The sequence below is a fragment of the Equus quagga genome, chromosome 1 (genome assembly GCF_021613505.1).
Source record: "Equus quagga isolate Etosha38 chromosome 1, UCLA_HA_Equagga_1.0, whole genome shotgun sequence".
Classification (NCBI taxonomy): Eukaryota; Metazoa; Chordata; class Mammalia; order Perissodactyla; family Equidae; genus Equus; species Equus quagga.
Genome location: NC_060267.1, coordinates 114,361,839 through 114,388,012, shown reverse-complemented (window position 1 = coordinate 114,388,012; position 26,174 = coordinate 114,361,839).

Here is a 26,174-nt window from a genome sequence, read left to right as displayed (position 1 = left end):
GCAATTCAATCAGAATATATGTACTATAGAAACTATGCATTTGCAAAATGAGTAAGCAAAGTAAAAGAACGTGAGAAGTAACAGTGTAAGTCATAGCTTTGAGATCTGAAGTTTTTAGGCTTCCTTTAATGCAAATATCTCAAAAACAACTTAAGCAGAGAAAATAGGAACATTGAGTGACATGGTGTGGATGAATGCATCTTTTGATTTAACTTGTCTGTTTTGCTTTATTCAATAATATATTTTTCCTCCTCCTTTTCACACCACTGACTTTTAGTTTAATGGTTTTCAAAGTGTGTGATGGGGCTTTAGAAATGGATATAGACAGACAAAAAGTTTCTTCGTCTTTTTGTCCCGTGCCTATATTTTACACAAGGTCAATAACAGGCTTCAGTGTTTTTACAATTACCAGGAGGATGGGATTTGTTATTGTGTGCAGATAAATGTGCTGATGCCTCCATTATTTATGAGATGAGATAAAAGTCATGCAGCCTTCTGAGACAAAAGGCCGGTATATGTTTTATATCTATATTTTTGATGAGTTCTCTCATAGACGTTGTACCTTCCATAGCCCAGTGACTACCTAATGTAAATTTCAGGTGGAGTAAAGCTGTCAACATTTAGTATTTTTTATGACTTACATTTATGCAGCTAGGGAACAGACATCTCACTTTGGAAAACTGTGTGTAGCAGGTAGAATGGAATGGTTTATTTTTTATTTTATTTTTTCAAGTTTCTAGTATTTATGTTAGAGAAAAATGACTCAAGCTAAAGTAATTTTAAGGGCATTTATGTATAAGAAAGAATGGACCTCAATGATTAAAATGCTTCTGAAATATTTAAAAATGGGAAATCTGGCCTCATGGATTTAGAAAATAGGGAAGTTAACATTTGTTTTAAAGCAAATGGAAGATGCTGTCAGCTACCTACATGGATGATATTCTTGATTGATTGTCAGCAGAACCTTAATCCTATCTTTTTATTCCTTCTGTAGTAAATTTAGGTTTAGATGTGGCCACGGAGGAAAGAAAGGTAATTGGTTTTTATGAGGGTTGGGTATATGTCCTCAGCTATATGACTCATTGTCTAATTGAGAATCACAAGCTTGTCATGTCTATGAAACTCAGTTTTCTCATTTGAAAAATGAGAGGGTAACGCTCAGTTGTGCATTTGAATTAAGCATATTTTCAATTTCTACAATTTTAGAATGGGTGAACGAAAATATAGTCTTTCTATAAAACCATCAAGAAGTTAGGAGCTATAATTTCTACTTTTCCCTCTAATAATTTGCTAATTATATCTCTTAAAACAACTACATAAAATGCACATAGGATTTTTAAACAAATAATTATAGATAAGTTATTCTAACAGTGGTTATCACTCAAGGATGGAAACGGAAACATCAGGAGATAGGAAAGGAAATGTTATTTTTCTTTAATGTTTAAACTTTTATCATGAACATGATAATTAACCACAACTTTAAAAAATCTGATTACTAATAACAAAACATATCTAATTTATGCCTAATATTGTCATGGTTATATGGGAAAAGGCATTCTTAGAAAATATTGATGGTAATGTAAAATATTGCTAATTTTCTGGAGAGAAATTTCATAAAATATACCAAAAAGCTTTAAAATAATTATATTACTTGAATAACTCAACATTTAGAAATTTATCTTAAAGCAATAGCTTATATTTAGTGGTAAAATTTAGAAGCATTCCCTTTGAAATCGGGAAGAAAATTATGCCAATTAAAACTGCTTGCAATCAGCATTTTATATGTCCTAGACAATGCAATAAGATCTGAAACAGAAATGAGAAGCAGATAGATTGGAAGGAAAGAAACAAAATCTTAATTACAGCTGATGTGATTATCTCCATAAAAATCTAAGAGAATCTACAGTTAAACTGTTAGAAATAATAATAGATTTTAGCAGTGTTGGTGGATGTTGGTGGTAAGAGATTTATATTTTTTCAAAAAATAACAGAATCTCTATATATCAGTAATTAGAAAATATAATTAAGAGATAAATGGAGATGCATCAGCATCTTCATTACGGCAATGTTTAAATTTAAAATAATCAAGAGAATCCGAAATGTAAAACATTAGGAAAACAGTGAAATAAACAATGATATATCCCTATACAGTCACGCACCCCATAGGGACATAATGACATTTCAGTCAACAATGGACCAAATATACTATGGTGGTCGAATAAGATGAGTACCTTACAGCCTAGGTGTGTAGTAGCTTATACCATTGAGGTTTGTGTAAGTACACTCTATAACGTTCGCAGAACGATGAAATCGCCTAAGGGCGTGTTTCTCAGAACATACCTCCATCTTTAAGTGACACGTGATGGTAACGGAAGATTGTTCCAGTCAGGGACTCTGGAGAAAACGGGGCACAAGTCACAGCTATATGAGGAGGGTCTGATAAAAGTGTGGGAAAGTAAACAATGAAGAATACAATGTCTAGGCTGAAGTGGGGAGGAAGCAATTACCATATCGTAGAAGAAGAGAGGTTCTCCGAGAGGAGCCGCCAATCAGAGTTGACTCGGCAAGGAGGGACAAGCGGAATAAAAATCCCTGACCTCAGGCTTCATCCTTTCTTCATTGCCCTGCCCACTGAAACCAGAGGTTTTGAGAGCTGTTTTATCTCATATACACAGATTAGCCTCCCAGAAAGAAAGCCATGAGACACAGAGAAAGGTGAGACACAAATTTGGAGGGTCAAATGGGAACTACTTTACAGTCGTTTGTATATTAAAGAGTGACTCAGTGAATGGGGATGTGTTCACTCTCCATACAGTAAATAACAGAATAAATAATTGTACCTTCAATATAATTCTCACTTTCTGTCTCTCAAACAGCTTTGAAGAAAATGAACAGATGTGTTCATGGGTTCTGCTTGGGATAGCCTAGTACGTGACTTTTGATATTTTATATGCTTCTTTTTACTTTCTAAGTTTTCAATTGTTCTATAATGAACAAATATCACTCTTTGAGTCAGAACAGGAAGTTACTATTTTTGTAAAATTATCTCTCTTAACTTGCTTTCCTTTTTATTCATTTTTCTATATCCTAGGTCTCAAAAATGCCCCAAAGAAGTTATGAGTTATTTAATGTTTTAATTTTTTTTTCCCCTCGGGAAAAAATATCTAAGAAACAATAATAAAAAGTGTAGTAAGATCCAATGAAACAATATTTTCAAGATTGACACTGAAATAGTAGATTCTTTTCTGAAAGAAGAATGGAGTTTAAAAATAATTTCATTTCTGAGCGATCACAGTTTACTCCAAATCAAGTGAGAGATAGGAGAGGAAATGCCAGAGAATCTGAAGCAAATAAACAGACCACAGTTGTATCTTCCCAATGGATCGACTCTTTATCATAAAAGAAGTTGTTTTTTTTCCTATCAATGCTTCTTGGCTTAAAGTTTGCTTTGTCATATAATATTATTGCTGCATCTGCCTTCTTTGATTAATGTTTGCATGATTTATCTTTTTACATCTTTTTACTTTCAGTATATCTGTGTCCTTATATTTAGTAGTATATAATTTGTTTGTTATCCAAACTGGCAATCTTTACCATCTAAAAGCAGTACTTATTATGTTTAATTTAATTAATTGCTGATGTAACTGGGTATCATGTTGCCGTTTCTACTCCTCTCACTTACTTACTGTTCTTGTACTCCTTAGTTGCCTTCTTTTGAACTAGGCAAGTGATTTATTTGTCCACTTTTTCTTCTATTAGCTTGTTAGTTTTACACTTCTTTATTATTCTTTCAGTGACTTGTCCTAGATATTGTAATATGCAATTAACTTATTAGATGCATATGAACTTATTAGAGTCTAAAATAAATTAGTGCTTTTACCACTTCCCAGTTAATAGCAGGACCATAGAATACGTGAACTGCCTTCCGTGTGTTTGTGGTCCTTAATTTTAATTCAGCATATATTTTAAACCCTCAAAATATTATTATCCTTGTTATCCTTTTGGGAAAGCGATACTATTTTGGGTTTAGCTACACATTTACCCTGTCTACTGCTTTTCATAGCTTCCTGAATTTCTGTGTTAGTCTGAGATAATTTCTTTCCTGCCTAGAGAAATTCCTTTTTTCTTTCTTTTCAGTCGGAGTCTGGTGAGGACAAAATATCCCAGATTTTGTCTCAAAGCATCTATTTGTTTTACCTTATTTTCGTATTTCCTCTGCACATAGAAGTCTAGGATAGTGGTAATTTCTTATTGTTGCTACTCTTGAAACAGCCTTTTTTTTTTTTTTAACCCCTCTGGCTTCATTTAAGGTTTTTTATTTATCTCTTGTTTGTCTTTTCATGCATTTTATTAGGATGTGCCTAGGTGTGGTTTTCTTTTATCTATTTGCTTCTGTTTTGTAGTGCTTCTTGATAACTGTAGATTTGAAAAGTCTTGGTCATTATAGATTGCTTCATTCTCTCTTTTCTCTTAGATTGGATATTTTCAACTCCAATTGTAGTTATGTATGTTGCCTTCTATGTGCTTTTATGCTCCTTTCTGTACTTTCTATTCTTTTTTCCTCTGTACTCCAGTCTGGAATATCTTCAACTAACCTGTCTTCTAGTTTACTGAAACTTGTTAGTTTTCTGTTAAACCCATCTGTTGAAGTATAACATGAATAAAATCATTTTAACTATCTAATTTTATTTGTTTACTTATTTTTTTAAGGAAGATTAGCCTTGGGCTAACATCTACCACCAATCCTCCTGTTTTTGCTGAGGAGCAGTGGCCCTGAGCTAATATCTGTGCCCATCTTCCTCTGTTTTATATGTGGGACACCTGCAACAGCACAGCTTGATAAGTGGTGCATAGGTCCATGTCCAGGATCTGAACTGATGAACGCTGGGCCAGTGAAGCAGAGTGCAGGAACCTAACCACTACTCTACTAGACCAGCTCCTTAGCTATTTTATTTTTAATTACATAGTTTTTATTTTACATTTTTTAAATAGATTCCAATCCTTTGGTGAAAGTCTCTATCTTGCCATTTATTTCCTTGAACGTAACAATCACAGTTATTTTTAAATCCCTAACTTTTACTTCTCATAGCTAGATCATATATTATTTAGTTGCTATTGTCTAATTTTTTGGCTTTTCCTTGTTCCGCTTTCTTGGTATGACTAATACTTTTATTTAATGCCTGACCTGGTGAATGAAAAATTTTAGAAACTGCGGCAGGTGGCCAGAAGAAGAGCAGAGTACCTCAATGCAGTCAGGGTCTGAGGTGACTTGATGATGACTTGCAATCTTTGTAAGCTCTACAGGAGGAACAGCTGAAAACTTAGGATGTTTACTAGAACGTTCTCTCCTTGGTTGTTCCTGAACTCCAATTTTTTTCTTCTCATCACTTTGAGACTCCTTTCAGCCATGTTCTGCTCATCTTCTAGCTTCTTGCCATGACCAATTTAGGAACTGGAAAATATCTCTGGGAAACCGGCACCACACGGATTCCCTGTGTGCACCCTCCTTCTTTGTGGGACTTGACTCCTCCCAGTTTTTCTCCGCATACCCATGAGATTGCTAAAACCCCTACGAATGGACTTTTAGTGACTGCATAATCTTTCATTGTATACCACTTAAGAATTGGTAGATTCCCTGGGTTTTGTACAAAACTGAGGTTTACCTCAATTAGCTTACTTCATTCCAGGATACCGACTCCTGAAGTTCTGACTGCATCAGAATGTTCTCAGTGGTTTCAAGCATATTTTTGTGTTTTCTTTTCCACAGCTTTTCTAGTTGGTCTTGGTGGGAGTGTGATCAGGTAGAATATATTCCCTTATAATCAAAAGTGAAAATCTGTCAATATCTTGGTGCATTCACTAAGAAACTCCAAGTGCATACTAGTTCTCTCTAATTTTGGAATGATAAATCTCAGTAATGAAAGAAATTTCAGAATATAAAATGCTCCTTTTGTCTGATTTTAACCAGTGTACAGTCAAGTAAACAGAAACTGCTACAAGTGTTACAAATGGAGGGGATTTGATACAGAGAAACATTAACAGAAGTGTTGGAAGAGCTTGAGGAGCAGAAAGGAAGATGAGGTTACTCATAGGTTAGTAACTGTGGGAGGCTGCCATGACCCTTAGGGGTGAATAATGATGTAACCAAGAACCCAAGATTACTGTGTCCCTGGGGCTGGTGGGTCACCTACTACTGCCTCTATTTCTTTGGAATGACTGTTGTCCCACCTTCTGGGAGTCAGGAGTCTGTTTTCCTGCTGATGCTTCTGAAACTTCGACGCTCAAAGTTTCCCAGAGCTGTCCTTGCCAAGGTCACAGTGTCGCCATGCTGCTGCTGGCCTGCTGCTGCTACTGCTCTTGAGCCCACACTGCCTGAGGAGGAATCCAGGGGCCAAGAGTTGTCTGCTGCTGCTATTGAGGCTACTTCTTCCTTCTTCCCACCTTCCCATTTCCTGTCACTTCCTGCTATTGGCATAATCTAAACGACAGCTAGTTGCCTAGGAAGTCTTGGAAATGTAGTTTTTAGGCTTTTGGTCCATGGGCAAAGTAGAAGAAGACACAGAAGGGCAAATATGAAGTCAAAAGCCGACTGTCAGATTACACAGTTAGCTGGCGGTAACACAAATCACACAAGTAGGTTGTTATATATCTTCTTTGTAGGTTAGTCAGTTGAGACCCAGATAAGTGAAATGATTTGCTCAATATCACTTAGTATTGGTGGAAGGAGTCGGGCCTATTTTCTTTTTACTGGGAATTTCAGGATTCCCACTATGGTGTGATTCTGTTCTAGACAAAGAAACCAGTCCACACATATATAATATATATATGCTCATCTAATGCTTTCCTAAAAAACTGTATGTGGATACAATACAAACATTTTTTTACCTTCTTGTAATTTGCAAATCCAAGTCCAAATATAAATGTAGCTATATACGCAGGTAAATAGGTATGCCAGCCTATGTTACTCTCATTAGAGAGGCACTCCATTAGCCTAGACAGAAGGATACTAAGTAACTCACCCTCTCTGTCAGGGACAGAAAACAGCCTATGGAAGAAGAAAGAACATCCAACTCACACCTCACAACTGCTTCAGTCCCCTTGATCACAGACGCTAGACTGGATTTTGCTAAGAACACTAGAATTTCTGCTAGTGGGATCTGCAGAAAGAGGGGAGATGAGCAACCACCAAAGCAGAAGTAGGTCAGGCATGACATCTGCTTCTTCAATTTGAAGTCTTATCCTTGAAGACTGACGTGGGTACATCTAATTGGTAGAGCAATGGTCACAGGCCTCTATCCCAGTTTCAGGGGAGATTGAGAACATGAGATGCTGGCTTCTACCTTGGGAAGGGTCAGACTTCTAAGCTGGGAAATTAGTAAGCACAAGCAGGATTTTCAAAGCTTCTAGACAGTCAAGAGTATCAAATGGCAAAAGAGACATTGAAAACCCCTTCCTCTGCCCTAGATCAAAAATGTAACTTTCATAAAAGGCATTGTATGTGGCCTTCCATTAAAAATTAAAATAATCTTGGGAAAGGTAACACATCTCATATGCTTCCCGGTGGATTACTGCCACATTAACACCAATTAATGAAAATAGAGTGCATAACTCTCCTTTTCGCAGTCTTTTTACTTGGAAATATGCTTTGGGTCTATTTATAGTTATTGATAGCTCTTCCTCATCACAATTCCATTTATTTAGGTGTATTGTGTCAGAGGAAGTTATTTCTTGTTCCTGATAATAGAATAGGAACCACAGTGACTTTTACATTGGAGCAAGAAAAATCTACATTTAGGATTATACATTTTTTATCAGAGATTACTACATAAAACACTTAAAGGAAACTAATTTTCCTTCCTGTAATTAATGTCTATCACAGTAGCATCTACTAACAAAATTTACCTCTTAATGGTAAAGTCTCAAAATATTGCCATGCTCTATTTATGATAGTATTTGATCCACCCTATATAGGCTCGACATTTAAATTTCTTTTAAATTATATGTGTAGATTTCTTTTTGAGATTAAGTCATGTCTATATAAATATTAGTAAAAAGGGTATGATTAGTTTTGTTCCAACTTATGATTAGGTCTTCAGCTTATGCGTTTCAGATGCCTTCCCAAGCAGACCACTACACTAACTGCCAGAGGCCCACACGTTTCTCCCAAGTTTTCCAGGATTCCAGACATGGGGAGAGTTACTCAGAGCCCAAGCGAAGTCTTCTGACCAGTTAGGCATTCCTCTTACCAGTAAGTGAGAGAGATTCCAGATGCTGATGAAGTACAGTTTCCAGCAAACACGTTGGGTAAATTTGCCTTATGCCAGGCGACAAGAGATAGGAGACGTGTACTCAGTGAGCACTAGGAGTTCGGCAGCAATGACTCGGCTCTCACATTTCCTTCAGGTGCCCTTTGCCAGATTTCCCACTCAGCTCTCTTAGGGCAGTAGACCCACTCCCTTCTTTAGCAAACTCCTTACGGGGCAAAATCCATTTTCCCCTTCTTCCTTTTAGTAAAAAAAAAAATGATCCCGCTTTTACTTGGGTACATTTCCCAGCCTTCCTTGCAGTTATATGTAGCCGTGTGACCAAATTTTCGTCAATGGAATGTGAACATAAGATACGTAGGTAACTTCCTTCAAAGTCATCTTCTAAATAAAGATAAGTTGTTTGCCTCTGACTTTCTTACTTATCCACTTCCTGAGGGCTGGAACGTGGATGTAGCCACGACTCATTTGCGACCACAGAGACAAGAACAACACTCTAGGAGATGACAGAACAAAAAGATGCAGTAGACCTGACTTACCAGCCTGGAAACCTCAACCCTGTAGTGATATGAGAAAGACTGTGTGATTTAATCCACTATATTTTGAGATCTCATAGCAGTGTAAACTGAAGGCTTAAGTAATATAGCTGGGCTGGCTCCCAGGATACTAGGTTATCCTTCATCTAACTTCTCTTCTGGATCCTCCCACTACTATTTGATTCTGTTTCAACCACAAAGAGATTCTCCTTCCCATTTTTTCCCCTTTAGCCACGTCCTTCCTTTTATGTTCTCACCACACCCCAACGCTCAACAACATTACCATGTTCTGTATAAAATCTCCCCAAATCCTATTCATTATATTTTCCTCTCAGACTCTTCCTTTTTTTGTTCTTTCAAAATAAATCTTGATATCCCTTTAAACTGTGAACCAAATTCATCATCAACTCCAAGATTAGCTTCTATTTCTTTGAGAGCAAGGAGAGTTCAATCTTCAAATCATTCTGGATATTAAGGAGACTATTTCCAGCTATTCTTCTGGTATATCAAAGAAAGGAAAGTAAATCGCCAAATGGTGTCTTTCCATATTCAATTTATAAGCCAGTAATTTTCCAACACTCATGACTCCTTCTGGATAAATAATTTTAAGAGCATATCTTACTCATGTAATTTACAAAATGCAATAATATATATCTTCTACCATTTACTAAAATAATGTCTTCTTCCTCAAAACACTTTTCTCTCTTCTAATTTCCACAGCATATTAGATAGATTTAGTAAAATTCTAAAATATTAAGACAGAAGAGATTTAATGAGGCATTTGTTTTGGTTTCCTTACATCTAGGTAAGAGGGCTGAAAATCAGATTAATTGGGCAGCTTACTCAAACTGATAGGGCTAGCAAATGGCAGGCTGGAACTAAACCCAGATCTCTTGCTTTGATAAATATATGACTTCTATTTCTCTATATGTTTATTATTCTTGAAGACTAAGCTTGTAACTGACTTTCAGTATAAAAACAATAGTGTTATCACAGCAATTGAGACTTTTCTAAATTTTATAGCTGGTAAATAAATTAACAGAGTTCAAAGGTCCCAGTTTAAAATCACTGTCATTCAGCACACTGAACCTTTCTTATTTCTCTTTAAAACTGTACTCTCTTTGATACAAACACAACACTAATTCACAAAGTATATTTTAATTAATGTGATCTTCAAAATTCACAATCTAACTTCTTTCTCCTTGGCTTTTCTCATTCTGTCGACAGAATATGTAATTGTTGGAAAACCTTCTTTTCCTTTATCTAAAGTACACACTACATGCTTCTCACCTTGTCACTTTCATTTTCTATAAACATTGAATGCAGTTTCTTTTGATCTCCTTTTAGGAAACCTGTCAATAATGGTAGCACAGTATAGTCCTGTGGGCCGTGTGCTTCCAGATGCTTTTTTGTTTTATACTTGAAGACTGCTGATTGATTGCTTGCGTGTTCAGTGTACTGACTCTTACATTCAGAGAACTGTTATCTGTAATAACCAGACCTGGGAGGCAGCTCGTTTGCTCCTCCACTCTCTGGTCTCAGCAATAGCAAACATCACTTTGCCAATTTTATTCCTTTCCTTCCACAGTAATCCCTTTCCTTTTATTTTCCCAAGCCACTAGTTTTACAGTACTCAAGAGCTTCTCTAAATACCTTGAGAGTGTCATAACAGTCCCTAAAGCTAGTTCAAGGGACCAGCATATCTCCTTGGCATACACATTTCTGACTTGATGCCCTTCTACTCCCATAGGTAGTTCTTGATGCTATCCCTTTGCACTATCTCATGGCATTTCTCTTTTCTTTCCATGGCTACAACTCCAAAACTCCATGAGCATAGTTTGGTGCCCATGCTTCATTTATTGTATCTTTTCTTTTTTGAGGAAGATTATCCCTGAACTAACGTCTGCCACCAATCCTCCTCTTTTTGCTGAGGAAGATTGGCCCTGAGCTAACATCCATGCCCATCTTCCTCTACTTTCTATGTGGGATGCCTGCCACAGCATAGCTTGATAAGCGTTGAGTACGTCTACCCCTGGGATCCGAACCGGGGAACCCCAGGCTGCAGAAGTGGAGTGCAAGAACTTAACCACTATGCATCACCAGGCTGGCCCTTTGTTTATGCTATCTTTTTGAGGGAGATATAAAAGACATAAGTATATAATCTATACAACCAATGCCTACATTTCCATCACCAATGCTTTACTTGAACTTTTGCTTTAAATGAAGAAGTTAAAATACTTAAAATAAAATTAAGATTTCTTTGACTACTCCCTAACTCTCATCACTTACACTCCTTCCCAGAGGCAACCTTTATCAAGAGGTCATTTAATATCATTCCACCCCAATTTCTATATTTTTCAAACATAAATGAAGTTGTATAAACCATATATATTGTATTGGTTTGTGAGGTTTCTATTCCCACAAATGGTAGCATGGAGTAATTATCATCTTGCAATTTGCTGTTTTCCAATCTTTACGATGTTTTTAAGATCTGCTTCAAGATGTTAATGGTTAGATGTATGATTCTATATGATTCTATCGTGTGATTATACTCAATTTTGTTTAGTCATTTCCCTATTGATGTACGTTCATGCTGTTTCTAATTCTTATATTACCCCAAGTGCTATAGCAAACACACTTAAGTAGGTCCCCTTGTGAACATGTGACTCTCTAGTGTATATTTATAGAAGTAAAATGAACAGACCAAAGGATGTGTGAATTTCAGTTTTACAAGATACTGCCAAATATCTTTCCAAACAGGATATATTAATTTTAACTCTCAGGAGTACTATATGAGAATATTAATTTCTCAACTTCCTTCCCAATACTGAATGTAGATAAACTTTTAAAAATGATATCTCAGTACTATAATTTTAATTTGCATTGTCCTTAGTTTTTGCTATTAGGAAAAGGAAATATTTCCTATTGCCTGAAGTACTGTGAATAAATGAGGTGGCAGGCATAATCTTAATTTGAATCCTGAAATACCTCAATTTCCCTTTCCGTGTAAGAAAGTCTCATTAATTCACTCATTCCTGTATTTCTGTTTATTGGATGCCTTTCAAGTTCCATATATCGTGCCAGTTTCTAGAGTTAGAATAGTCCACAGTGGCACTGTGCCCTGAAGGAACTTACAATCTAGGGGCAGAAAAAGATGCGTAAATATAGTTACAATGAAGTCAGAGGACTGTTGTCTAAGAGGGAACTTGAAGTTCTGTGGAAAATGCATAAGACTCCTAAAGGAGAGAAAAGATGGATCATGGTTCTTGCATAGAAATTAGTCAGGAAAGATGTGGGGTGAAGGGAGGTGGAATTGATAAAGGCTGGAGAAAGGGTGATCCATACAGAACAACATGTGCCGAGGCCTAGAGACTACAGAGCATAGCAGGGTCTCAATTCTGTCAAAGAACTGAGCAGCCTATTTGGAAGGAAGGCTAGATATTGTCTGGTGTTGGACCATGAAGAGCCTTTAATACTTTACACTTAAATAATTTGGATTTTTTTATGCAGAATATGGGGACCCATTAAAAGACTTTAAATAACATGGTGATGTCATCACAACTGAGCTTTTGGCAGAGCACACTGGGAGCCACGTAGGAGGAAGACTAGAGGAGACCAGAGAGGAGGCAGGTGTAGTCACTGAGGAAAGAGACGATGGCGGAATAAGCTAACAGAGATGGAGAATGGACAGTATGAAGAGGTTTTAAAGAAGTACAATCAATTAAACTTTATTCAACAAATATTGAGCACTCACTATGTGACAGGCACTGTTCTAGGTATTTGAGATACGTCAACAGACAAATCAGATAAAACACAAACCACTTCTGCTCCGTGGAGCTTACGTCCTGGTGGTTGTGGTCATCTGTCCCATTGATTTCGTGAGTGACGGCTGCGCTGAAGAGATGAATTATGGGTACAAAGGCTAATAACAGTTTGGAACATTTGGATCTTTGAGTTGGAGCTTCCATTGGAGGACCCTTGATGAATGCTAGCATTGTTTGAAAGGAGGCGGGAAACTTGCTTTGAGGAGCAGATGTATTTGTTCATCAAACAAGCCCAATGAAATGGATTTGGAGAAAAAAAGCATTTGAGATTTTACTTAATGTTTTGCTGGGTATATCTCAGTGTCTAGTGTGTTTTTCCTAAGATGTGACCCCCTAGGCGTGAGAATTCTGTATTGTGGATTGAAGAAAGATACATAGTCTCCAGATACAAGTATATAGAAGCAGGACTGACTTTTCCATCAGATTCACAAGGCACCTGTTTTGTACCTAGGACCCATAATACCTTTAGGTGCCCAAGAAAATGTTTGACCTTTCTTAATCAGAGGGAACAAATGAACTTTTGGATAAAATAAAATAATATATAACATTAATTTATTCATCTTTATGACAATGCAATCATAAAATTTAATTTTTAATATTTTTTTGGAGGAAGGGACCCCTGAGGACAAAAGGACCTGTGTTGCATGAAAGCCATACTGTGACTTGGTATAAAAGGCTACGACTATGTTCTGTTTTATTTTAGTATGTGAAATCACTTGTTTTATTCTTGTCTTAATGGTGCTCTTTCCCTTATTTAGCCTCCTTAGGAACCATCCATTCTCAATTTTAAATATGTCCAGATTATATTGTGTTAATGATTATCTGGCCCTCCCAGCCTCTACTTCTTGAGCTATTTTAGATGTTATAAGATTATACAGTGAAAAGATCCTCTGTTACCCATGATTGAATCATAGGATTTAGAACCACTATAAAATTATTTATTCCAGTCCTCAGACATCCACGCATGTGGCTTGATCAAATAGAAAACTCAAATCTAGGCCTCTTATATAAGAAAAGGGGCTTATTTACGGAATCCACTGGGCAAATAAGGAAGTGGCATTATCATCTATCTCTGCTAGGTCTCCACCCACTTTTATTTCTAAGGCTGGGTGGTCTTACTTGTCTCTCTTGGGATGAATGAAAGATTACATTCATCTTGAACATCTGACTGGGACCGGACTTTTCTGATTCTCCAGCAGAATTCTCAGGGCTCAGGAGTCTCAGCGGCTCTTCCAAATAGTGAGGATGTTTTTCTCCATCCAGAGCTGTGTCTTATAATGTTCCCCCTATTTCTCCCCTACTTCTCTTATCAACAGGAGGAATCTGCTCCTCAAGGGACCACCTGTCTCTCACAAAGTGGAAATCAGATGCAAAATTTCCCATTGGCTTATTTCTTCCTGAGATCCATTCAAGAGAAGCAGAGGCAAATCATTGTTAGTTCAACTTCTGTATCTTATTAACATGAGGCACTAAGATATCATTATCATCAGGTTCTAAGTTACTTTTGCTTTTATTTTTTCTCATAGAATTTACTAATCATAAACAGTCCGATATCTTTCTTCCTTTCTCTCTCTTCTTTCTTTCAAAAAATGCAGTCCTCAATAATTGCAAATCAAATTTTACAAACTGTCCCATGTGCTATGGAGCATTTCAGCATTCGTCCATGAAGAATTCCAGTGTATAAAATGTATTGTAAGGTACTGGCAACATGCGGGTGATTTTAACTCCTAAAACCTAAGCTGAGAATTTGGTGACAAAGATCTTTTGCAAAAACACTGTTCTCTGTGTAGGGGAGGAAGACATTTCTTCTACCCAATGTGGGTTTGTCTGGCTGGAGAATGAATTAAATTCACATGAGACAGAATAGCAGGAGAAAATTAAACAAAGCTTTATGAGGACCATAGCCCGGGGCCTTTCTTCCCAAAGGAAGAAAGGGCACCAAAGAAGTGGGGTGCACAGAGTGGTTATATACCCCCAAAATGGATTTTTCACATAGGATTGAAATGTCCCTTTTACAATAGTCTCGGGAGACTGCTCTGTCGATTGATGGAAACAGCAGATAGGTCTGCTATCTCCAAGGGGGTAGCAGGAGGCAAGCTATTGTCTCAAGCTGGGTGGTCACAGGTGAGCGCAGCAATCAGTTCCTAGCCTAAGGAAAGATGCTTAATCCTTAAGGAAATGCCAATGTTGGGAGGAGGAGGGAAGTTGCACCTTTATCTCAAGGGCCTTTGTTCTTGCCATAGTAAATGTTTTAAAGCAGATATGCAATGCGTGCTTAATGGCCACAGTCAGGCCCTTTTGCAAAGACAAGGTCAGGCCGAATTAGGTTTACTGTGAACCAAATGGCCTCCTCATGTACTCCAATTTATGCTATTGCTTGCCATTTCTATTTGTCAATGTATACATGGGAGAGGCCCAGGCAAGCCGAGCAACTCGCCAAAATGGCTGAAACCACCACCCCAAATATCATATCCAGCCAAAAGACAAAGGAGGGTGTTGGGGGTGGGGGGAGTCAGTTACAGGAGGTTACCAGACAAGCACAGTAAACAAATGCAGATTTAAGTCCTTGCCTTCCCCATTGATTAAGAGTTTCTAGAGATAAGGTCAAAGAGACATATCTTGGGGTGGCCAATTCCAGGCTCCCACATCTGACTATAGAAAATAGCCAGAATGTGGGGAGAAAACAAAATTAGAGTGTAAAGCAGGGAATCTGGGGCACCACTCAGAAGCATGGTGCTTTATAGTGCATTTATCTGTGCTTTCCTAGGTGTTTTTTCCTAATGAGACATGTTGGTCACCCGGATCCCACGTCTAGCAAAGGTTAAACTCTATCTTCCTTATTACAAGTCCTGGGGAACTGAATATACCTCAAGGCACATGCTGACTGGCTTCCATCCTATATAATTGGGTGTGCTACACTTCCAACCCAGATAAAAACCTCAGGGTATATTTTTAAGATATTTCTATGAGTGCATGCTGTACTTTTAAATGGTTGATGAAGCTCAGTACTATCTGTCTTTACTGAATATGTAACGTCTTTCAGAAATGATAAGTGCTCAGTTTGTCTAATCCCAAAAGGAAGAATTCATTTTATTTTAAATTGAGTGATGAATGATGCAATCATGTCTTACAAGCTGAAGACAATTTCATTCTTTTTATCTTAGTAATAATCATGAGATGTCTCTCCTTTAAATGGTGAAGATGATGAGACCAGGGTATGAGCAGTCACTAACACAATGTTAAGGTGTTTTCCCTGTAACGGTGGTGAGTTCACAGAGACCCACTCCTCAGTATTTGCCTGTTTTTTCCTGTGTACAGCTCTACATGTGTTATATTGCTGACTCTGATGAAGTTGTACTCTGAGATTCAAGCTGAAATTAGATGAGCTTCAGCCTGAAACCACTTCATAGCAGGTATTGGAGACAAATGTTTGTCACCTGCTAAAACTCAGGTAAGAATTACATTATTCATAAACATTCTTTTCAGCTGGGCAAAGGGGATGGATTGACGGGTACTACCCATGAGTGTATAGATTTTGAGATGATTGTTGTCTCTGAGTATTCCAGGATGAATAAAAATAATCCAAGTTGTTACTGATAAATGCTATGTCAAAAATCCTAAAGCAATGGGGGCATCTGCTTTTTTATCCATCCATCCATCCACCCATCCATCCATCCACCCATCCACCCACTCACCCATTCATTCCTTCATTAATAAAGCACACATTTATTGAGTCTTTATTGTGGTGCCAACCATATGTACTGAGGATATAATAGTACATAAGCATAGTGCTTTTGCTTTCCTGGAACTTAGAGATTTGTGGGGGAGACAGATTAGTATATGTAAATAAGCAGTTGTAATAAATTTTGGTATGCAGATAGATAAAGGCAGGCGAAAGATGCTATGAGAGCCTCTGGAGAGCCAATAAACTCAGATCTAAGAACATCAGACAACTTCCTAGAGAAGGTGGCATCTGAACTGAGATCTGAAGGGAGGGGAGGATAAAGAGAGGAAACAGCAAACACAGAGGCCAGGACATGTGCAAAAGTAATACATATTAAGGACTGAAAGAAGTTTGGAAATCCTGGACTATAGTGTGCAAACTAGGGAATCACAAACACAGTAGATGTGGTAAAGCTATTTGGGGGTGACGTCATCTCCCAGGTGCATTGGGGTGCTGTTTCCTGGAAGAACTGATCAGAGAGTGCGGGTGATTACAACTGGCCCTCTGATTTAGTATTTGTGGTCACATTATTCTCAACTAATCATAAAAATATATGCTCTTTTTGTCTATCAATGTGTTTAATTTATATAATATTCCTTTTTGCAAAAAGGATTTAAAGTACTTTCTAAGAATACATCAAATATAACACAACTGCATGAATTTAAAGTAGAGTGCAAGGAGACAGACAAAGGAAAAACACAATTGGAATACAATGAATAGTCCTACCAATGTGTATTACTGATCTGCAAGCTCCATCTGAATAACACCAACAGTTGGAGTCAAAGCTTTTTGGATTCTTATGATGTGGCAGGCAGTATTCTAAATGCTTTGCATCTATTACTTCATTTAGTGTCTCAGATCTTGCTACTCAAAATGCGATCTCCAGACCAACAGCATCAGCATGACCTGGAGCTTATAGAAATGCAGCATCTCTTGCCTGATCCCAGATCTGCTGAAGCAGAATCTATATTTTAACAAGGCCTTAGGTGATTCCTGAGCACATGAAAGATTGCTAAGAACTGGACTAAAAGGCATTTAGTCTTATTACATTTTCACTTTACAGATCAGGAAACCAGGGTTCTGAGAGAATAAGTAACTTGCCCAAGGCCAAACACTTAGCAAATGCATGGGAAGATTCTGAATCTTTATCTTTCTGACTCCAGACGCCTCTTGATCTCTAAGTGTCGTGGGCTCCCCACACATTCGTTTCTAAGCTTTACAGTGACAAATCAAATAGGAAATATGGACTTTCATGCAAAACACATTGTCACAAAGATAAAATCGGACCAATTGCTCAAAAGAACAGGAGGGCAACTATCATCAGCATTATCAGAAAATAATTCTCCCCAGGACTGTACATAAACAAGACTTTGCATGATGTGAGGAATGATAACCCCCAAAAAATCCTCCCATGGATGCTACCTGATAAATCAAAATGATGCACTTCAATGGAAAAGAAGCTGGTAGTGAATAATAAGCTTGTGTAGCTATCTCAGTGAGACACAGGCAAAAGTTGGTTGGATAGGAACAACGACCTTGGATCTACATCAGTTAGGAAGTCAAGCTAATGACACCAAAGGCCCCTTCTACCTCTATTATTCTGAGTTCTGTTGGGTGGTTCATTCCAATAATAAAAATGAAAACTGCCTTATAAGCATTCACAAACCCAAATGCATCCCCCACCCCAAATTTAAATCTTGAAGCTCTAACCCCCAATGAGACTGTATGTGGAGAGAGTCTTTGAGTCATTGAGATTAAATGAGGTCATAAGGATGGGGCCCTAATCCAATTAGACTGGTTCCTTATAAGAGGAAATGACACCAAGGAGGTATGCACACAAAAAGAAGGCCATGTGAAGACAAAGCCAGAAAGCAGCCATCTGTAAGCCAAGGAGAAAACAAACCTGCCAACACCTTGATCTTGGATCCAGCCTCCCGAGCTGGGAGACAGTAAATTTCTGTTGTTTAAGCCACTCAGTCTGTGGTATTTTGTTATGGCAGCTCTAGCTGACTGATGCAAGGAGCTAGATAAGTAATTTAAGTGAGGGAGGCGGTAAGGAGTAAACATAAATGCATGCATTTGGGGAGCAGCGGAGACTGGTGGGGCCGTTGTTGATATACAGAATGCCGGACCTGTGTTGTCCAACTCCCTAATCTTTAAAGAAAAAAATGAGTTTTCATGTAAACTCTATTTTTTTAAAAACAAATATTTTTATTTATTTAAAAGGTCATAAAACACTGCATGGTCTCTGCAAACCCATCTGGCTGGATTTAGGCCATGTGATCACCGGTTTGTGACCTCTTTGCCCATGCTATTAACAACTTTGCATTGCAGAAGCAGTGAATGACCATTTGACCAGAGAATAATCTTGCTTTTATATCACATCCTCCAAGTGATGCAATTATAAGCATTTTTCCTCAAACAACCTCCATAAATGCTATATTCAAGAGAAAGGCTGCCTCAAAATTTGCAAGATATAACTGTCAGACCTTGATACTACATGTATATTGAAGGAAGCCAGAATAGCTATTGCTAAAAACACATTTCATTGACGATTCCATCTGCAAATGTTGTGCCATGATGACAATCAATCAGGATAAATCACACAGCTACTCAACTACTTCATCCATAAAGAAAACCGGTAATTAGTGTTGAAGTCAGCAAGGCTGAAATCCGATGCCCAGAGCATCTGCATTTGTGGGATATGAGGCCTTAATGGTAGTCCATCAGAGATTTTAAAAACATCCAAATCAGCATTATCCAGGACTGCCTGAGTGAATAGCATTTTCTATGATTTCAAGGCCATGTGATTAGTTAAGAATGTACTTCCTAACACATTTGTAAATTGTAGGGGCTTTCTGGAGGAAGTTTTAAATAACTTCTTTGTTGCTACTTGCAGTTTTGAAGACTCTAAAATGTGAAATGCCAACTCCCTTGTTGGTAAATGGTTTCCTATTGGGGCTGGTCAGTAGGATTTCCCAACTTGAATTTATTACTTAGTTACATTTTAGCAATCTATTATTTTTATTGCTTTTGTAGCTTGTTTGCTGGACTCACTCCATGTCCCATCTCCGGTAAAAGTCTCTACCTCTTGCCACAGACCCTGTTCTCATTACCTGTTTCCTGGACTTTTGCAGTAATTACTAATGATCTTAAGTCTTTCCAGCCTTGCTTTACTCTAAAATGTGTTATTATTATTTCTTTCTAAGGAAAAGGTTTATCGTGGATTTTGGATTGAGGTCCAAGCAACATGGCCTGATATTTATAATCCTTCATGCTCTCACCCTAACTTGCCATTCTGATATTATCTCTCACTAGGCTCCTTTTCTGTCACCTTCTACTGCTGCTAGAATGAACTTATGAATTTACTCATGGAAATACAGGCTTTTCTGCACCAATATAAGTGCCCTTACTGTCGCCTGTTAATTTTGGAAAAATCTTAGTAGATGCCTTGCTTGGTAGTATATGTAGAATTTTAAGTTTTGTTTAAGTATATTTTTTCTTCAAATATTTCTGCTGCTATGTTCTCTCTTGTCTTTTTGGTATTTTGATATTGTGTATGTTACACGTTTTGTAATTGTCCCACAGTTCTTGCATGTTCTTGAATTTTTACTCTTTTTTTTCTTTGCATTCTATTTTGAGACATTTCTATTGATCTATCTTCAAGATCACTGATTCTTTCCTCAACTGTGTCCAGTCTACTGATGATCACATCAAAGGCATTCTTCATTTCTGTTATGGTGTTTTTGATTTCTAACATTTTTCTTTTGTTTCTCAGAGTTTCCTTTACTCTGTTGACATTACCCATCTGTTCTTACATGTTGTCTACTATTTCCATTAGAGCCCTTAACTAGTTAAGCATACTTATTTTAGATTCCCTGTCTGATAATTCCAGCATCTGAGTCATATCTGGGTCTTATTCTAATGATTATTTTGTCTCTTCAGATTGTATTTTTTTTCTTTTCTTTTGTAGAAAGCCAAACATGTATTGGGTAGTAGGAACTGCGATAAATTGACCTTTCATGTGAGGATTTATGGTGATCTCATTAGGAGTAAGGCTGTGTTTAATGTTTGCTGTAGCTGGAGGTGCCAAAGGCTTCAAATTCAGCTAATGGCCCTGTTTTGTCTCCTTTCTGACCTGGGGCTTCCCTAAGCACTTCTTTCCAAAGAAAGGCTGTGTTTTGCAGCTCTTTCAGCTAGAATCCACTGTCATTACATTGGAGACTTGTTGGTGTGGTGTGAAGGTATAGGGAAGGGGAGCATTATATAATCCTCCAATTAAATCTTGGTGCTTGAATGGGCCTGTATCGAGGGTTGTGGCCTTCTTGGTATAACTTTTTCCCCTACTGGCCCATACTCCCTTCCCTGGCTGCAGCATTCCCACTCTATTTCCTTAAAGCCTTGATTCCTGCTGACTATGTTTTCCCCGCTTAGGTGAGACAGGAAGGCTAAAGGGAGCTTGAGTGGGAGAAACACCTGCACTCTTATTGAGATAAACTTTTAGCAAAGTCTTTTCCCCTAGAGAGCCAGCCTGTGTTAGGGGGAAGGCTCTGGGATATTCTGAGATTATTCTTCCCTTCCTCCTGCCGGAGCCATGGAGGGGTTCCTTCCAGATCTTCCCTATGAGAACCAGGCAGTTTCTAAATATAAAACCTATTGAAGTGTGAGGGCCCCCATAGTGGAGTCCCCAAAGGTTTGTTACTCTCTCACTATTTCATACCCAACCTCTAGCAATTCATCAAAATTACCATCTCAGTGTTCCTACCAGTGTAGGGCTCCAGCAGCTTCTGTTCCAGGTAAGCAAATCTCAGATGTTCCTCTCTGGATGTACCAGATGTGTCCAAGGAAAGTCATTGTTTTTCAGTTTGTTCAAATTTTTCTTGTTGTAAGCCAGGTATGATGGCTGAACTCTCTACTTGTGGGAGCTGAAAAAAGAAGGCTAAGTTTTCTTTAAAATAAAGGTTTTTTTTAATGTCCAGAAGACATAAAAGAATTGAAATGCGTGCTAACACTGCCCTGAATGAGAGGATGACAACCACTGAAGGCAGTCTCCAGTCTTTCCAAATCTACTGAGGGCCCAAAGGCTAAAATGACTTCCTCAAGCAATCACAGCCTTGCATAAAATTTGTTCTCCATCAATGCTTGCTGAAGCTAATAGGGGCAGAGTTGAGACTTGAACCTGAAGCTGCAATACTGCTTCTATTAACACATGCCTCATTCACATATGCCTGACATCAATGGGCTTTTGTGTAACTGTGATATCTTCGCGCTGATAACCTAAGTAGAATTAGTCCATTTGTTATCTATTCTGAGTCTTGACAATTCCCTACTCCATTCTAAACTCTTTAAGAACAGCAGGGGGCCAGCCCGGTGGCACTGTGGTTAAGTTTCCATTTCTGCAGCCCTGGGTTCATCGGTTCAGATCCCAAGCAGACCTACTCACCACTTGTCGAGCCATGCTGTGGCAGGTGTCCCACATATAAAGTGGAGGAAGATGAGAACAGATGTTAGCTCAGGGCAAGTCTTCCTCAGCAAAAAAGAGGAGGATTGGTGGCAGATGTTAGCTCAGGGCTAATATTCCTCAAAAAAAAAAAAAAAAGAACAGCAGGGTCCATGTGATACAAAATAGGTATATTTGTATAAAGAGAGAGAAATTTTACTGAATGGCACACAGAAATCTTAGCGCTTAAAACTTTGTATATTTAATATGCAAACAAGCCTATGAGATTGAAATCTTGTAAATCCTCCTTTCTCTCTTTGTGAGGGAGACAGTTGCATCTGAGAAAGGCTAAGCAACATGGTCAAAAGTTGAATGAATGAATAGCAGAGTCAGTAGAAGCCAGGTCTGTCTCATTTCAAAGATCATAAGAACCCTTAAAAGACATGACTTTCACATTTTTGTGTTGTATCCTCTCTGTTTCCTTCTGCTACCCCCATGACCACCCCCACCAGAGCCAGGATAGAGCCATTGATAGATAATCAGTTTCCTATTGTTGCTGTAACCATAAATTGCCATAAATTTAGCGACTTAAACAATACCCTTGTTTTATCTGACAGTTCTGGAGGTCAGAGTCCAAAATGGGTTTCACTGGGTTAAAATCAAGGTATCTATAAACCTGCATTCCTTCTGGCTCCTCTAGGAGAGGATCCATTTTGTTGCTTTTCCAGCTTCTAGAGGTCATCCACATTCCTTAGCTCACGGTCCTCTTCCTCCATCTGCAAAGCCAGAAAAGCTGGGCTGAATACTTCTCATACAGCTATCTCTTCGGTTCTCCTTCTTCTGCCTCCCTTTCTACTTTTAAGAACCCCTATGATTACATTGGGCTAACCTTGATAATCCAGGATAATCACTTTATTTTAAGGTCTGCTGATTATCACTCTTAATTCTCCTTTGCCATATAGCCTCACATATTCAGTTTCTGGGGATTAGACCCTGGACATCTTTAGGTGAACATTATTCTGCCTACTACAGGTAGATAGATAGTTAGATAGATAGATAGATAGATAGATAGATAGATAGACATTCCTCCTTCAGTACACAGTTAAGGGAGTTGGATGTATACGTGGGAAGATGAAAACAACACCCTTAGAGATTAAGTCAGTATAGAGTAATTAACTTGTTAGGTTCAGGTTGTGGTCTTTGGAATAGAGAGAAGTCACAGATCCAAGGAAGCCAGATACATCCAAGAGAGTTACATAGAATTGGGCAATAAAGAACTAGATAGGTATTGGATGGGGCCGGAAGGAACCCTCATGAAGTGACGAAAAGAGTTAGGAAAGAAGAAGTCACACGTGCGGAACAAGAATGGAACCAGCTCTAATGGACCAGAAGGTCATGTTGGTGAATAGTGAGAAAAATGTGACTAGGAAGAGTGCAGTACAATTCTGGTCACTCTTTACAGGTAGATAGGGAATTCTAACAGAATGATCATTGAAAATAAATCCAAGTACATGGTGTAGGAATTATCCTTGGGTTCAGAAAACTTGCAGGCAATTAGGAAGGGATTAGTTACAGCCGTATCATATGACATTACCATGTTCACAGGTAAAAAATTGTCAAATATCAGCAATTTCTTGTGGTTCACCCTAAGAGATTTGTAGAAGCTCGTTATTACTTAGAAATATGGGGAAGAAGGTGGAGGATGTTCAGTGATCAGAAAGTTGTTCTTGAAAATCACCACAAGAGGGTGGTAGGGAATTATGCTTTATAGCTGCCTGCCAACAGAATGGTTGTCTTTTTCTTCATGCACAAAAATAATTATTAAAATGTATTATAAGATGCAGCACTGGAAATTTTTTTCTTTCTCATTTTTCTTTCTCATTTCTCATAATACTAAAATATTTAAAATAGCATTGTTTGGCATCCTCAGAGTGTATGGGGTGCTAGTTAGATATCTTTGATGCCAAGAACACCACTTATAAGCACATATCTCAGTCTTTCACACGTGCCTGGACACATTTAAAATGCAACAGTCATACATAAATTATGAGCACCTCATCACTGTCAAACTTCTAATCTGTGATGATGAATTAAATAGAATTTTAAATGGAGAAATATCTATTTCAAATCCATATCCCCTTCTTGTTTATGAAATGAAATACTGAAGTGAATTTAAGGGAGTGGTCCTGTGGTTCACGCTGAAAGGTTAGTCAGGCTCCTACAGGTTACCATTCCCAGTGACCTTGATCAATTGCTCAGCTCAGCCGGGAACTGAATTGTGTGCATAAAGGATTAAGGAGTGCTGCCTGGCATTTCCGAGTCAGACACACCTACCACAACTCGCTATGGCATTAATACTCTGTTCTTTTGAATTAAAATGGAAACCTCCATTCTGCAAAGGGAAGGTCTCAGGGGCTTGAAAACATGTTTACTCCATCCTTCTTGTATTGATTTCCCTTTTCTTTCTTTATTGCTCTTCTTTATAACTTAAAAATTCCCGAACTTTTAAATTGAGACGTTTAATACCTCTAGAAGTTTCTGACTGTTGTTTGTACACCTGTATGTACAAACACCTGAGTGAATCAGTGTGTGGGTCTATGTGCATGTGTGCATGAGTGTGTGTGAGTGACACACGTGTATGTGTGATATATGTGTGGGTGCTTGCTTAACGTGTGTGCATCTTAGTGTTAGTGTTGTTTTTGTGTGTCTGCACTATGTACGTGTGTGAGTGTTGCATGTGTGAGGGTGTGTGTGCATGTGTGCCTATATGAAGTATGTGTGTGCATGTGAACATGCATTGTGCCATATGTGCTGTGTGCTTGCATTCACGTGTGAGTGTGGGATGTGCGTTGTAGGGAGTTCATGTGTGATGTGTATGCACATATGGATACTGGTGCATGTGTGTATCTTTGCATATATATGCTCATGATGTGTGTGTGCCTGTGTATACATATTTGTGGCATTTTGGTGGATAGGTAGGAAGATTTAAAGTTGTGTGTGTGTGTGTGTATATGTGCACTTAAAGATAGGGAAGGAGACAAATTGTCATTAGAACCTTGTTCACAGTTTGACACCCTTCTCTGAGCCAAGAGGAGGCAGTGTACTGCTTGCACGCATCTTTGAGTTCAACATGGAAAAGCTTTGAAATCTAGTGGCTGGGAAGACCACTGTTCTGGCCTTTCCCCTCTGCCCCCATAGCACTTCTTTTTATAACAATGTGTGAGAACCCATTTGAAGTCCCCCCATCCCTCCTCTTTATTTTCATTTCTCCTGTGTAAAGCTTTGTCCTCGAAACTAAGAGCACTTTAGAGCGAGAGCATAGGTGATTCATCAGGGAATGAGAACAGTGATTCATGGCTTTGTTCTATCACTTCGGCTGCTTACTTCCTTTGGTATTTTAGTTTCTGCTCTTGGGTACTATAATGGACTTTGAGTATCCTGAAAAAAGAAAAGTGTAAACTATTCTTTGAATTGATCTTTTCACTAATATGACCATTTCATTAACCTCAGGAGATTCTTTAAAAGAAACGTTTTCAGCTAATATTTTGAAGGCCCAGTTTACACCTGCCTTTAATGTAAACTCAGTGTTCTTTGGCGAAAACACCAGAGTAGACTTTGTGAGTCCTAGTTTTCTTAGAAAGAGAAGGTTTCTCACCTTTGAGGTTCGTCTTGAAAATGTGTTCTCTGATCTTCTTAGCATTTGGTACTTAATCAATTCTTTCTTTTTTTCTGGTTAGGTTAGTTTTACAAACCAGCTTTTGCTAGTTTTAGAATACTGTAAAAAGAGCAATGACTTTGCAATTGGAGAGGCCCAAGATCAGATCTGGGGCCAACTATATATCAAGTTAAACTCCTGGCCTTTATGACTACTTATTCATGGAGTCTTCTGAACATCTACAAAATTTTGATCTATGCTATACAGTAAGGAGTCAAATTACACACTGTTTTGTGTTTTTCTCCTTTTTGTTATAGGAGTAGCTTTGGTTTCCTTTTTTACTGTATCCTGCATACCACTAACTTATATAGTAGGTTTGCCAGAAACTTAGTGTCATTGAACTTTTATGAAGGAAATTGTCAATAAACTGATAATTTTCAGACAGATTATATTTGAAACTTGTTCATGTAGATGGTTTTTGGAATGTGAACCAGAACACATTATCAGAGATAATAGTAAACTTTTTGCTTCGAAGGAACAGTAAAGCTACTGACTTTAAAATTTATTGACTACAAAAACAGTTCTAGCAAAATTTTTTTTTTGTAAATAATGTTCAGTAATTATTGGCCTCATAAGAGACAAGATTCGAGTGGGTGAGATATGGCTTAACCACTGGAAGTTTCTAGAAATAGACAAGATTTTCAAATAATTGTAGCTACTCCAAAGGAGCA